Source organism: Centrocercus urophasianus, unplaced genomic scaffold (genome assembly GCF_019232065.1).
Source record: "Centrocercus urophasianus isolate 14NV4802_14NV808 unplaced genomic scaffold, USGS_Curo_1.0 seq_73, whole genome shotgun sequence".
NCBI lineage: Eukaryota > Metazoa > Chordata > Aves > Galliformes > Phasianidae > Centrocercus > Centrocercus urophasianus.
Genome location: NW_024885344.1, coordinates 189,290 through 201,859, shown reverse-complemented (window position 1 = coordinate 201,859; position 12,570 = coordinate 189,290). Strand labels below are relative to the sequence as shown.

The 12,570-nt window shown below is 41.7% G+C and overlaps 1 protein-coding gene across 1 annotated transcript in view; it reads right to left on the bottom strand.

Annotated features, from left to right (window-relative positions):
• Nucleotides 1-12,570, bottom strand: part of MRTFA (myocardin related transcription factor A) — a 76,461-nt gene that overhangs the window by 27,628 nt on the left and 36,263 nt on the right. The window lies entirely within an intron of this gene.

The following is a 12,570-nucleotide window of genomic DNA, read 5'->3' as shown; positions in this document are numbered from 1 at the left end:
GCAAAGAAACATACACGCACACACGCACCGATTTAGGACAACCTGAGAGAACAGACACCGAATCTCATCTGCAGTCAAGCCCAAGCTCCTAAGCACACTCAAGATAAAACAGTATGAATAGCATGGCATCTTCCTTGTTTAAACTTCAATTTCTCTGTCAAGTTCACGTTGTATAGTCCACTCAAGAGAAGTCCACACAGATGCAGCAGAACCACCAGAGAACAAAACTGTTCTACAATCTTATTACAACCCTTACACTTCCTTTCTTAAGTATTCTTTTGGTCCAGTACATTCATTTCCTACACTACACCCAAATTTATACTGTACACACCCTAAAGCAGAGATCAAAAAGCTTAAGCAGAAGATGGCACTTCACCTACTTGCATACATCAGCCCATTTTACCTGTTTCCTTAAACCTTCCATCTGCCCTTTGCATTAAACTGAGCTACACCTTCCAATAGGGCATCTGGTCTTCATGTGAAGTTGGTGAAAGATGAAAACCCCATGTCACATACCATGACTTCCGTGGTTGCTTGCACAGCAGCTAATCATCCTCACCTCAGCTAGGCCGAACTTGCCTAGCTCCAGCTTCCAATGGCTCTCGACATTCTTTTTTGTTTTTCTTTTTTTTTTTTGTTTACAACAATGTGAATATAATTCCTACATCTGAAAGCACTTCCGCGTACAGTGTTCAACCCAGCTACCTTTCTTTTACTTAAGCCAAAGGATTTCTCAGGGGGTTCAGGAGTGCTCCTGCATGGCTGGGTTGTTGCTAGCACTAATACAAAGAGGAGGCGAGACCTCATCCTCCTGCGAGCAGTCTCAGCCCTGCCAGGTAACTCTCACTATGCGACATTTTTTCCACTCCTAAGCCATTTGGGGGGCTCATTTCTGTAGCCTAAACTAGCACATCTTACCAAATGTACACCAGCTAAGCACTGACTTACAGCATCCACCACCCTAGCTTTAACTTCAGATAAGCTCAGCATTACTCATTTCTTCCCACTTACACATCTAGCAGTGTATCTGTCAGCTGGTTTTGCCACTTGGCTATTTATTTGGTGGGACCCCCTGCCTTCCTCACTATGCCAGCTATCTCCTCCACCTACCTCCCAGCTGACTCACCTTTTCCCCAGCACTAGGACATTCAGAGATGAGTTCTCCCACTCAGATGCAGACAGAATTTTCTGCTCCTTGGTGTACACACCTGTAGCTATGCACATTTCACCCAACTGTCCCCATTTGCCTATATTACCTTTTTTTTTTTTTTTAAACCATCACTAAGATCATTTATGACTTCACTAATCTTTGTTCCTTCCACACCTTTAGCAGCGCTTGTTTCCAGGCCATGATGGGCTGATCCCAACTAGAAACTCTACATTCTTTGATTACAGGCAGCTCTTAAACCACTTAAGCACGACATCATTATATTCAAAGACACTTTTAGAAACTAAAACATACTGCACTACGTTAGAGAACTTACACAAGTCTGTTACACCCAGGCAACAGCCTTGGAAACCAAATTTCCAGTATCAAAACAACAAAATCGTGCTTGAGCAGACCTGCTCTCCTAAAATGGAAAAGCTGCATAATAGGATTATACCGCAGCTCTTATTTAGATTATCAAATTTTCCATAGCTTTTTCCCCCTGGAACTGATATTAGATCACCCTCTGGTTAATCATTCTCACTTTTTCACTAGCAGTGCAAGGTTCTACTTCTCTTTCACTCCTCTGAAACCTCCCTACTACTACCAGACTTATTAGAAATCATTGTCAGTCAGACAGAACACGAACTTCACAAACAGCTCAAAAATCCCTTCCTGAATTCAGCTTCCCTTATGAATTTTCCAAATATAACTTAGTTCTATATCAGTTACCATCTGCTACCCTTTTTCTCTCCTCATTTTATGCACCTATTATTTTTAAACACCACATTCCCTCACAGCAAGAAGTAGCAATTGTCAAGAGGACCAAACCAAGAGTAGGAAAAAGGTCATTTTCTGGATATTTTTAATAGCTATTAGGTAATGCCTGGGATTAGTAAATGTATATGCATATTAAGCAGAACTTACAATCAGCACTTTTTTTCCCAATACAGTTTATTCTGGGAGGAGGGCAAAAAAAAGAGGATTAATTCAGCTCACTTCTGAATTCATTTGGTTTAAATAAGTACTCAGAGTTCCAAACACCATTTTGTATATTTAGGAGATCACCTGTTTACGTGTGCAAGTGTGTGAACCCTATATATAGATTAACAGATGTCCCAAGAACCAATCCAAGGCTGTTCCATGTGGAGCTCAGCCAAGGGTCTAGAATGACCAGAGAAATACAAAGTTACTCAAAGACAGACCGAGTGCAAGTCTTTCAATCACAAACCAACCATCTCCTGTTTCCTTTAAACCTGCAGTTAAAACTTTATATTAATTTCCAAGTCAGGAAAGAGCATATATCTGCTGGCTGGAAAATAACTCACGTCTCTCATAAAACTCATGTCTATGTAACATTTTCTAAGCTTTGCATCCTTGCCTGATCCTCCCACCAGAAAATGAGAATGTCTGATCTATTTCATAAGTCTTGAAATACACTTAAATTTGGACAAGGCTTCTAGGTCTCTAATGGACTCCTTTGAGAATGACTAAGACACACCCGTGTTCACTGCAGGGGAAGTTGGGACTAGATGACCTTTAGGGGTCCCTTGCAACTCAAATGATTCTATGACTATGCTTCCAGAGCACCTGGAAGATGGTACAGTGAGTTGTTGGCAGCCATTTAGAAGCAGGGAAAAGCAGCACTTCTGTGAGTGTGTAGCAACAGACAACACTACCTACTTAGTAAAGCTTTTAAAGAAATAGAGCAAGCTGTGACCACTTTCTGTTCATCTTAGCATAGAACTGCAGAACACTGAACTCATGGGCACTGTCTGCTAATGGCCGGTGGCAACAGAGACTGCACCCACACTGACCATAGTACCAGGGTGCCTCAGCAGTAAGCAGTGGTAAGAACAAATATTTATGATGAGTAAAGTTGTTTTTGCCATCTAAATCTGCAACAGCGTGTCTGCCCCTAGGTGTACCTACCTGAAAGCTCCTCAACTTCTAAAGCACACTGCATGTGTAACAGCGTGCACAGGGCTGCTGAAACTAGGCCACAGTCTCTGCATCTCAACTCCTTAGGAGAAAAAAATACTTCGAGCCTATGTCACATACCATGACAGATTTACAACAACAAATTAAAAAAATATTCTGTATTTCCTGTTGCTTGTAACCAGCAATGAGAGGTGTGCGGCTCTGAGCCTGCTATGAGGCCCAAGAGGCAGTATACCCATTTCTGCCAACCTTTTCTCCTAAGGAAACCCCACAGACCCTGAAGGTGGCCTAAGCAAAGGGAGGGCAGGCAGAGTACGCAGCCCAGTGCAGCAACAGAGTGAGCAGAGACCAGAGCCATGTGCTGGCTGGTTGCCTGGTTGCTGGTGGAGACCGCTGATCGATTTTCAAAGTCGGTGATTGCAGTTTGCCCTATATAAAAATTCCTCCTTGCAATCCATAGTCACGATAAGTCACGCGATTGGAATTGGAAAGAGAAACTAGCAAAGAGCAAGTGAAATTAGCCCAGCCTCATTACCATAACTGAGGAAAGTGCAAGGCATTAAGTCAAAGCAGTGAAAAGCAAACCATGCACTTTAAGGCTCATTACGGGCCACGGTGCTTTACGTGTAAGTGCTTAGCACCTCTGCACACCCATGTGAGAGCCCAGAGTTGCAGCACGCTCCCCACTCCCAGGACAGCAGGAACACAAGCTGTCACACTGAACAGCTGGAATGCAACCAGCTCAACTACGATATACAGAAGTACAAGAAGGGTTTGACAGCATGGGACAGCTAGTGAGGAAAACCATTGCAGCTATTTGTGTAACACTAACTTCAATATGATAGCATGTTACCACAGCTTTGAGAGGCAAAGCCCCATTCAAGCCACCCCTCAGCCACCAGCAGCCATTCTAATTACATCAAGAATTTTTTCCTAGCTTCTGCTACATTAAATAGTCACATCTGACCAGCAGCCGTGGAATATGCAGTACATCAACCCCCAGTTTCAGTGGACATTGTATCTTTGGTTTATGACAATTTCAATCACTAGGAGATGTATGGAGAAAGCTTTCCCCCGGCACCACAAATGGTCTCAGCGCTATTTTGGCTGCTCCTGCTTACAACAGAAAGGCTGACTTGCATCAGTCCTTCCATGCTTCAAGGGGAAGCCAGATTACATCCCACGTCAGACACCAGCAAGGAGAGCACGTGGCCACCTTCAACAGCAAAACTGTTCTGGACTGAGGCAGCAAAGGGTGCTGTTCTGAGGTGTCAACAAGAAGCTACAAAAGATGACAGCTCTATGAGTCTATGACTAATGAGTGAATACACAGTGGTCAAAATGAATTTTGAAAATAATTCTCAAATTGCTCAGGTTGGTAATTTTTTCAGAGCTGCCTTTTGTGCAGTTGACTACAGCGGCCCATGACACAGAATTTGCTAGAAAGCTGGATGCCAACAAAGAAAAGCCAACTTTGGGGCCCATTTTAAGGGCAATTTTCTCAGGCTAACAGTGCTTTAATCCACTAACTGCTGATGGGAAACACACGCTGGCTTTGCATTTAAGCAGACTGTGCAGTTAGCAGAGAAGCATTTAAGTGAAGCAGACTGTAAATGACACCCAAACTGCAGGGATTATATGGCAGTTTGCTACCCAGGCAAGGGGCTGCCAAAAATCTGTGTCCCTCTGCGAGGTGAAGGAGAAGCAGCAGAGTGCACAGCTGATCCTCAGTCTGCAAGCAGCCACTGGTGCTGCAAGCAGCATCCCTGTGATTAGATTCATTTGGATGCATTTACAAGAACAGCTTGGAGTGAGCCTGAGCAAAGGGACTGTTAAGCAGAAGTTTATTTCTTTACTACGTGAGATTATCTCACATTTCACTACCTCTTTTCTCCGCTGCAGCAACAACAGCTGCTATTAAAATGCAGGCAGTTTCCTCATCTCTTCCTTAGCAACCATACTATGGCAAAAATTTGGTTTGGGAGGACGAGATGGAGAATTGGTTTAGTCTCTCAAACTGCTGCAAGGACTTTTTGCATTAGAGGCATACTTCACTGACTTCTATTCATGCTGCGCTCGCCTGTTCATGCGAGGCAGGATTGAGGTCCACCTCGCTGCAGCCAAGGAGGAGGTCTGGGCCACATCTCCTGAACAGGAAACAAAACCAGCATCCGCGTGGATCCTTGCTGCAGGTCCTGTGAACAATTTCTTAGCAGCACTGCAGCAATCAGTGCATCCAGCTGCAATATGCTTAGGTGGGCAGGTGTCTCATACAATTTGGGTGATATATATATGAGTGCTGACAACCTCCTTACCCAGCTTGCCCAAGGACAGATGAACATTGACACAAGGCCACCAGGAGGTTGAACTTCAACGTCATTTCAATAGCACTTCAAGTACAAAGGACTTGAAACCTTTCTCACGACCACCTTTTCTTACTCTCTTGAGAGCACAACTCATTGTACATATGGGAACAGGAATACAATTCTCAAAAAAACTGAACAGATCCTCCACCTCCAAAGCTACAACCATCAGAATATTTCACAGTAGGTGGGCAAGCAGTAATCCAGGGATGCAATGTGGGTCATGCAGTGCTAGATTTTTTTCCATTCAGCACTTCAAAAAGCTTTTTAAAAGCAGCTGATAAGTATAGAAAAGGCATGAGTCTGGGCATCTCAGCTGGACATTTAAGAACACAAAGAGAAGGAAGAGAGAAAATAAACCAGCTTTCACTCTCAGGACAAGAAGAGCTGGTTTCTTGATAAAATCATTCTCTTCAAAGTTTCTGTAGAATTTTACAGCTCAAAATGTTATTGGATTGTATACGATCACGACCAAGACATGCAGTCCCCAGAGGCCTGCTGACAGATGAGATGCTGCATAGCAGTGGCCCAAAGGCCTGGCTTCGGATGCCAGAAACAAAATTCAGTGACAAGGCAAAAGCTTTTTGTTGGGAAGATGCTGTTGGAAGAGAAGTATGAAATAGGAAGCATCTTTCAAAATGTTTTTAAAGTATGAGGACATACTTGCATGTGTTATCATTTAATGAGTCCATGTCACGAGGCATTAACTCTTTTAGTGCAGTTACACAAATATGGATTCTTTGATATCACTCATGTAGCAGAATCAAAGATCCCAACCTACCGAAGAAATTGGTCCTGAAAGAATATGGAATGAGAAGCAAATACACAACCAAAAGCAAAAGGATCTTCTCCATCCTCACACACTACCACAGGGTAGCTTGCACACACCACTGAGCACAGAAGAACCACCTTACCAGGTCATTTTTGAGGCTTCAATATCAAATTCAACACAATGCCAAAATCAAAGTAATCTAAATTTTAAGATGAATTTCAAAGACAAAGCCATCATTCACAGCAATTCTAGTTTTGTGACCAGGTAACACTACCAAACAGACAAAAGCAGTAGCATGGTAGGAGTGTAATGACATAACATGATCTAACCTCAAGGAAGGACCAAATCCTGTTCGGTGCTTCTCAAAGGCTTGAGTCAGCACTGCAGTTCTACAGTGGTGCAATGTGCAGGTGTGGAAGGAAGACCAGGTCCATAGACTCAGGAGTTTACAAACTCAGTCTTCAATTTCACAGACACGTTTACTACACAGGTACTGCTCACATATGTACACTGAATAGATGCACAACTTTATTACTACTGCAATCCAAAAGTTACACCAAATTCTGCACATTTCTTGTTATGTTAGTTTAAAGGAAACACCAGCAGTTGTTGTGGATTTTACAGCATTGCCTTTACCTTCTTCCTTCCTAGTTTGTTTAAATTCCTGCAATTCCATACAATCTTGGGGTGGTTAATGAAATTTTGCTCATTGCTTTTTAATGCAACATAAGCTTTGTTTTCTTACTAGCATTTTGAGTCAGATAGATATATTTCATATTATTGTACATATGAGATACGTTAGTACATTAGTCTTTCCATCTAACACAGAGAAGCCCACTCTAACAGCCCACACCTAATAGCCCATTTCAGCACTCACTGAAACTGTTAAAATAGGCCTTTGACAAATGAAGCTGGCATTTTTAGTGAAATACGCAACATGTAAAAGTGTGCAACAAGCTCATCAACAGGAAAAGTGGGTCTTCCTTCTGGGCAATGTATCAATTCCTATAGAATGATTTAGTCCCAGAAATACTGGTTAGGTGAAAACCAAGGATGTGAATAGCCAGGCACATATCCCTATCTATGGAATCTGGCTACCATGCATGATCCAACAGGATGACCTGTAACAAAATACCTAGGTGGAAAGGTCTACTAAAATTGACACATCAGTATCATGAGACAGTAAGTACGTAACTACCTCCTGTTGTCTGTGATGAGTGCTTGTAGATGCCATCTGTATATCCATTGTTGCTATCTATAGCTGGAAGGGAAGCCCTGAGGGAAAATTCTGACTTCATAGAGAATTTCCCAACTTGCCACATGAAGTCAAATCACAAGTCCATACTGATTTATATGTTTCCATGAAACAACAAACAACAAAGAACCAACATTGCCCTTAGCCACCTTGCAAAAAAGACCCCAGAAAGAAATTCTCCGAGATAACTTAACGTGACGTGGCAGATGAGGACGAATGAAGGAAAAAGAAGGAACGGACAGACATATCCTGACAGTCAGATCTACAGCTGTCTCCTAAAGAGACAGAACAAAAGGCAAGCTGCATTAGGGGAAACACACTTGTGCTCTTTTCATTTCATTCTTGTACAAACAGAGGCATCTCTGCCTATAAGAAGTAAGAGCTCCAACAATCTTATTTCCCTTAAAGCCAAGACATCAGAGTTTTTTTCTATTTTGTTTTGTCTTAAAAATTATACAGGAGACAGGTAAAAGAATGTTTAGAAACAACAGAATCTCAGCGATTTTTCAGACTATTTTAAATCCCTCGTTCAAGGGACAACACATATTTGTGCATTCCTATTAAGCAGAAGAAAAATCAATTCTTGAGAGAATGCCAAGTCATAAAACGCACGATTGATTACGCACGTTTATCATATTAGATTTAATGAGGAAAAGCTTTCCATGCCTCTTCCCGCAACAAGAGACGCGACAGCGCATTTTTCCTTTACAGCTCAATTTCTGCTGCACACAGAGCTGCGCTCTACCAGCCTCCCACATCAAGGCCAAACCTTCCCCAAACACTTCTCAAGGACTGCACTGGCCCAGAAATTCAGCCTTCCTTCTATTTCAGGGCACCCTCTACAGATAGAATTTCTCAGCTCCCTTCACAGAAACTACCTCCTGGTGAAGACATCACAGAATTTCTGTACAAAAAGATGGGATCCTTAGACATGTGAGCTGTATTATTTGGTTTTCCACCAAACTGAGGAATCAATTCTACATTTCTAAGATTTTCTTATTTGAAGAAGTGGAAACCAAATGCAAATTAAAGCAAATGCTTTTTTTCATAAGTGGTAGAAAAAAAGAACTTTGAAGTATGCAAATTCAAACACAAAACCAGCATTTCTTTGGAAGAACTAATTAACTGATTAAAAAGGGATCTTGGAAAGTGGGTCTTTATAATTTTAAATTAGCTGGCTTTAGCATCCCTCACCCAGCTTCAGTCTGTTTGACTGTGCTGACAGTTACTTCACAGGACATGAAACAAATTGGGCTTTGCCCAGCATACATACTGCATGCAAAATACAAGCTCAGGGCATTCCCTATCCACCTAGCATTCCTGCCACCAGCTACTGTCCAAATCACAGCATCCTCTTTTAGCTAGAAATTCAGGTAGATGCTACAAGGAACTACTGCACTTCCTTATGAAAAAAACATCTTTGCTGTTTCCTCAAAGAACATATGCCACAGCCATGACATAGAATCACAGAACAGCCTAGGTTGGAAGGGATCTTAAGGATCATCTAGTTCCAGCCCTCACTCACCACATCACGCAGCTCAAGTCCACATCAGGCAGCTCAGGTCCATATCCAACCTGGCCTTGGGTGCTTTCAACAGCTTCTGTGGGCAGCCGGTGTCTTCCCACTCTCTGAGTAAAAAATTTTTTCTAATATCTAACCTAAATTTTCACTTTTTTAGTTTAAAACCATTTCCCCTGGTCCTATTACTATTAGATTGTATAAAAGTGAGGTTTGAATAAAGATCCCCACCTTTTTACTGCAACAACTTGCTGCATTCTTTACAGTCAAGGGACAGAAATTCTACTGTCATTGTGTTTGCACTTGTGAAAAAGTTCTAAGTTTCAGCTATGGCCATTGTGTATTGTACACTGTACAGTAGAAGTCAGTTCCTCCACAGAAGCATGGTATGGAAGCTGATCCTCAGAGTTCACTTTACACACAAAAAGCACATAAAATCCCCTCAAGCTCAACTGTGATCATACACACCTGTCTGCTACTTTTTGCTTTCTCTTTGCATATTCCTTCCTCGCAAATGTCTAGACTTTAGATCTCCAGAACACTTTGGTTTGGGTGTTGAGCTTTTTTTTTTTTTTTTTTTTTTTTTTTTTTTTTTTTTGCATAAGAGAAGTTCCACAACCTTAAACACAGATCAGGGGCTATAGACTTCATGTACTTCTTAAGTGCTTAAGTGCCATCATTGCTGTAAGTACCTAAATAATATAATTTTGTGCAAAAAGTCAACCAGCAAAATAAAAATTAAAATAAAAAAAAAAGAAAAAAAGAAAAAAACACCCAAAAGCAGCAGACTACAGCAGCTTGTGTGACCACTTGACTTCAGCCTGGTGGACAAATTCTGCGGGTGTTTCAATAGCTCCTGCTGGCTCAGAGTTCTTCTGAAGGCCACAGAGGAGCAGCAGGTACCCTCACACTGCCTGATCCGCTGTCAGAGGTGAGCTTTTGCTGATGTTCAGAACAAAGCAAGTGAAGGGCAGACACGTTTCCTTTCCGTTGCTCCTTGCAGTGAAGAGGCAGCAGAGATAGCTTCGTGGTGACTGCACTTGCAAACCGCTGTACTTAGATTCACAGTCACATGTTGGTCCTGAAGACACCATCCTTGTACTGAACTGCCTACAGTCAATGTGACAACTATTATTAGCAGCTGGGAGAGTCTCTCAGTGAGGCACAAAGGCACTGTTAGTTTAGTATCTACTCGTAAAATGTCATCTGTCACTTCCGAATGGCACAATTTGAGATCTGAGCATGGAAAAGGAGGTAAGCTGCAAGCAGGCTTGGGATATCCATTCATAAGTATCATGTGGAAAGAAGTGTGAAAGCTTTGGAAAGTGAAAATGAAGAAAAAGAGCATCAGAAAAGCATCACATGGAGCATTTTGACAGGGGCACCAAAATAAGAACGAAAACATCAGAACTGAAATAGGGACAGGTTACATGCTGCTTGCAATGATGACCAAATGACATGAAGGGCGTGTATATGGTCTGGCTTCCAGCACTGCTGCACAATTTGCTGAGATAAGCAATGGAAGAACATAGCTCCTACGGCATGCCATTCCTACCAAATAACCCACAGCTGTATTCTCCATGCATTTAATACTACAGAAATAATAAGCAGCACAAATAAACTTCACATGGAGAAAGCTGAAAGCAGATCTGTTCTCTCAGACAGCCAAAGGGTGTCCATCCCTCAGTTCTGCACAACAGCCCAGCCGTGCAAAATGTTTGTGCCCTGCCAAGTGTGCCTGTGCAGAAGGTTATTAATCAGATGTGCAGCAGAGAAGTTGGGGGAAGTACTGGGCCCTCAGACTCTGTGAGCTTCAGCTCTGTGAGCTGCCTCTGGGCATGGAGGCCTCAGAACAAGGTCTTTGTAGGCACAGCTGCAACATATGATGCCTGCATCTACCATGGAGGAAAAACAGTTATCAACAATCTGTTAAAACTTTTGAGTAGTTGCCTTTTTTACAAAAGATTTTCCTTACAGCTGTTTACTTTTGAAAAACTGAATTAAAACGAGATTGTCCAGAAAGCCTGGATGTCATCAATTTTCACCATCAATTTAGGAAGGAATCCATGCCCCAAGCTGAACGTCCCCTCCCTGTCACTGACTTTCTCACACATTCCTTACTAACTTCATCAGGCTCAGTCTAACTTCCGATGGCAGAATTGCAGACTAGAAAGTTTGAGCCTTGATTTTCTTGGAAGAATACTTACTACATCATATAAGCCTTCTTACAGTTCTACACACCTCACTGAACATGGAGAAAAATTCTGAATACGCTGATCAGCAAAAAACATTTAGTGGTTCTGACTCGTAATCACTGTACTGTAATGTACTTCAACTACTGCGGGTCTGCTCTTTCCTTCAGATACTCCATGCTAGTAAATTTTACATAGCAACAAGGCAGAACATTGCATATACCTCCACTAGCCCAAGTTAGCAAAGCAAAAAAGAGCCATGAATTCTGCTTTAAATTATGCCATTAATTAGATTATGCATCCACTGAGAGGCCTCCTGCAAGGAGAAGGAACAGGATTTGCCCATCTGGACTCACTGTATCTCTTTGTTAAATAAACTTAAGCTATGTCAGGGGCCATATTCTGTTTTCTACCATAGGCTGCAGAAGTTCTTGCCAAGAAATATGTTGCTTTAAATTTTGAATCAAAATTTATTGATGCAGCAGGTGACGAGATCGGTAATTTGATGCTGAGAAAAGATTGGGTAGATAGGAGTCAGGGCACTGAAATGAAAGATCAAAACAGGCACTTATTTTTTGGTTTAGATATTCTTTAAGTCGTTAATCAATGATTTACAGGAGTGAGAGAATGCTGAAAAATCTGAGGTGAGTAGTGACATATCTCACAGTTGATGAAAGGACCACAATTAGATTTACATGGGCAGCCTGATGTGGATCTCAAAGACATGAGCAACTGTCACCGGCCCTTATCTTCTCTGGGAAGGAGAGCTGCAGTGACATCTGTCTGGCAAGAGCTCTAAACAAGCATATCAGCTCCAGAAGTTGTTTCTGGATGCAAAACAGGCAATCTGAGCTTAAGCATTACAATTTTGTTTTCAAAAAAAGCATCTACTTTTCAACAGCTGCCAGGAAGTCTAAGCATCAATCATTAGCTGCTTAAAAGTACAAACACAGATCTTTTCTTAAAAAAATACAGAAAAACAAATAATTATCAAAAAAGCAATAATTACAAGGCTGTGTGTCTTTTTCAAGCTTTATAAAAATATTTTCTTGTTGCTAGGAATATCAGTACCCCAGCACTACGGCTGTTGAACATGAAGCTCTCAGCTCAACTGTGAAGAAAATCCAGTTGATGGGGCAGGAAAATACTGCAAATTTTACTTGGTATCATTACCAGTTCAAAGCATTGTCTGCATAAATGCTATTGACAGCTGCACTCCTTGCACTGCACCCACTTTATATTCTTTTCATTTCTGCACATGTTGAGTCCTTACATCTCCTTACTCCTGCAGGTCTGAGACTGAAACTCATTCCTTTTAGCACTATTTTGTGCAAACGAAAACTATTATAGTAGATCTTTTCTGAAAAAATGAATTAGATCA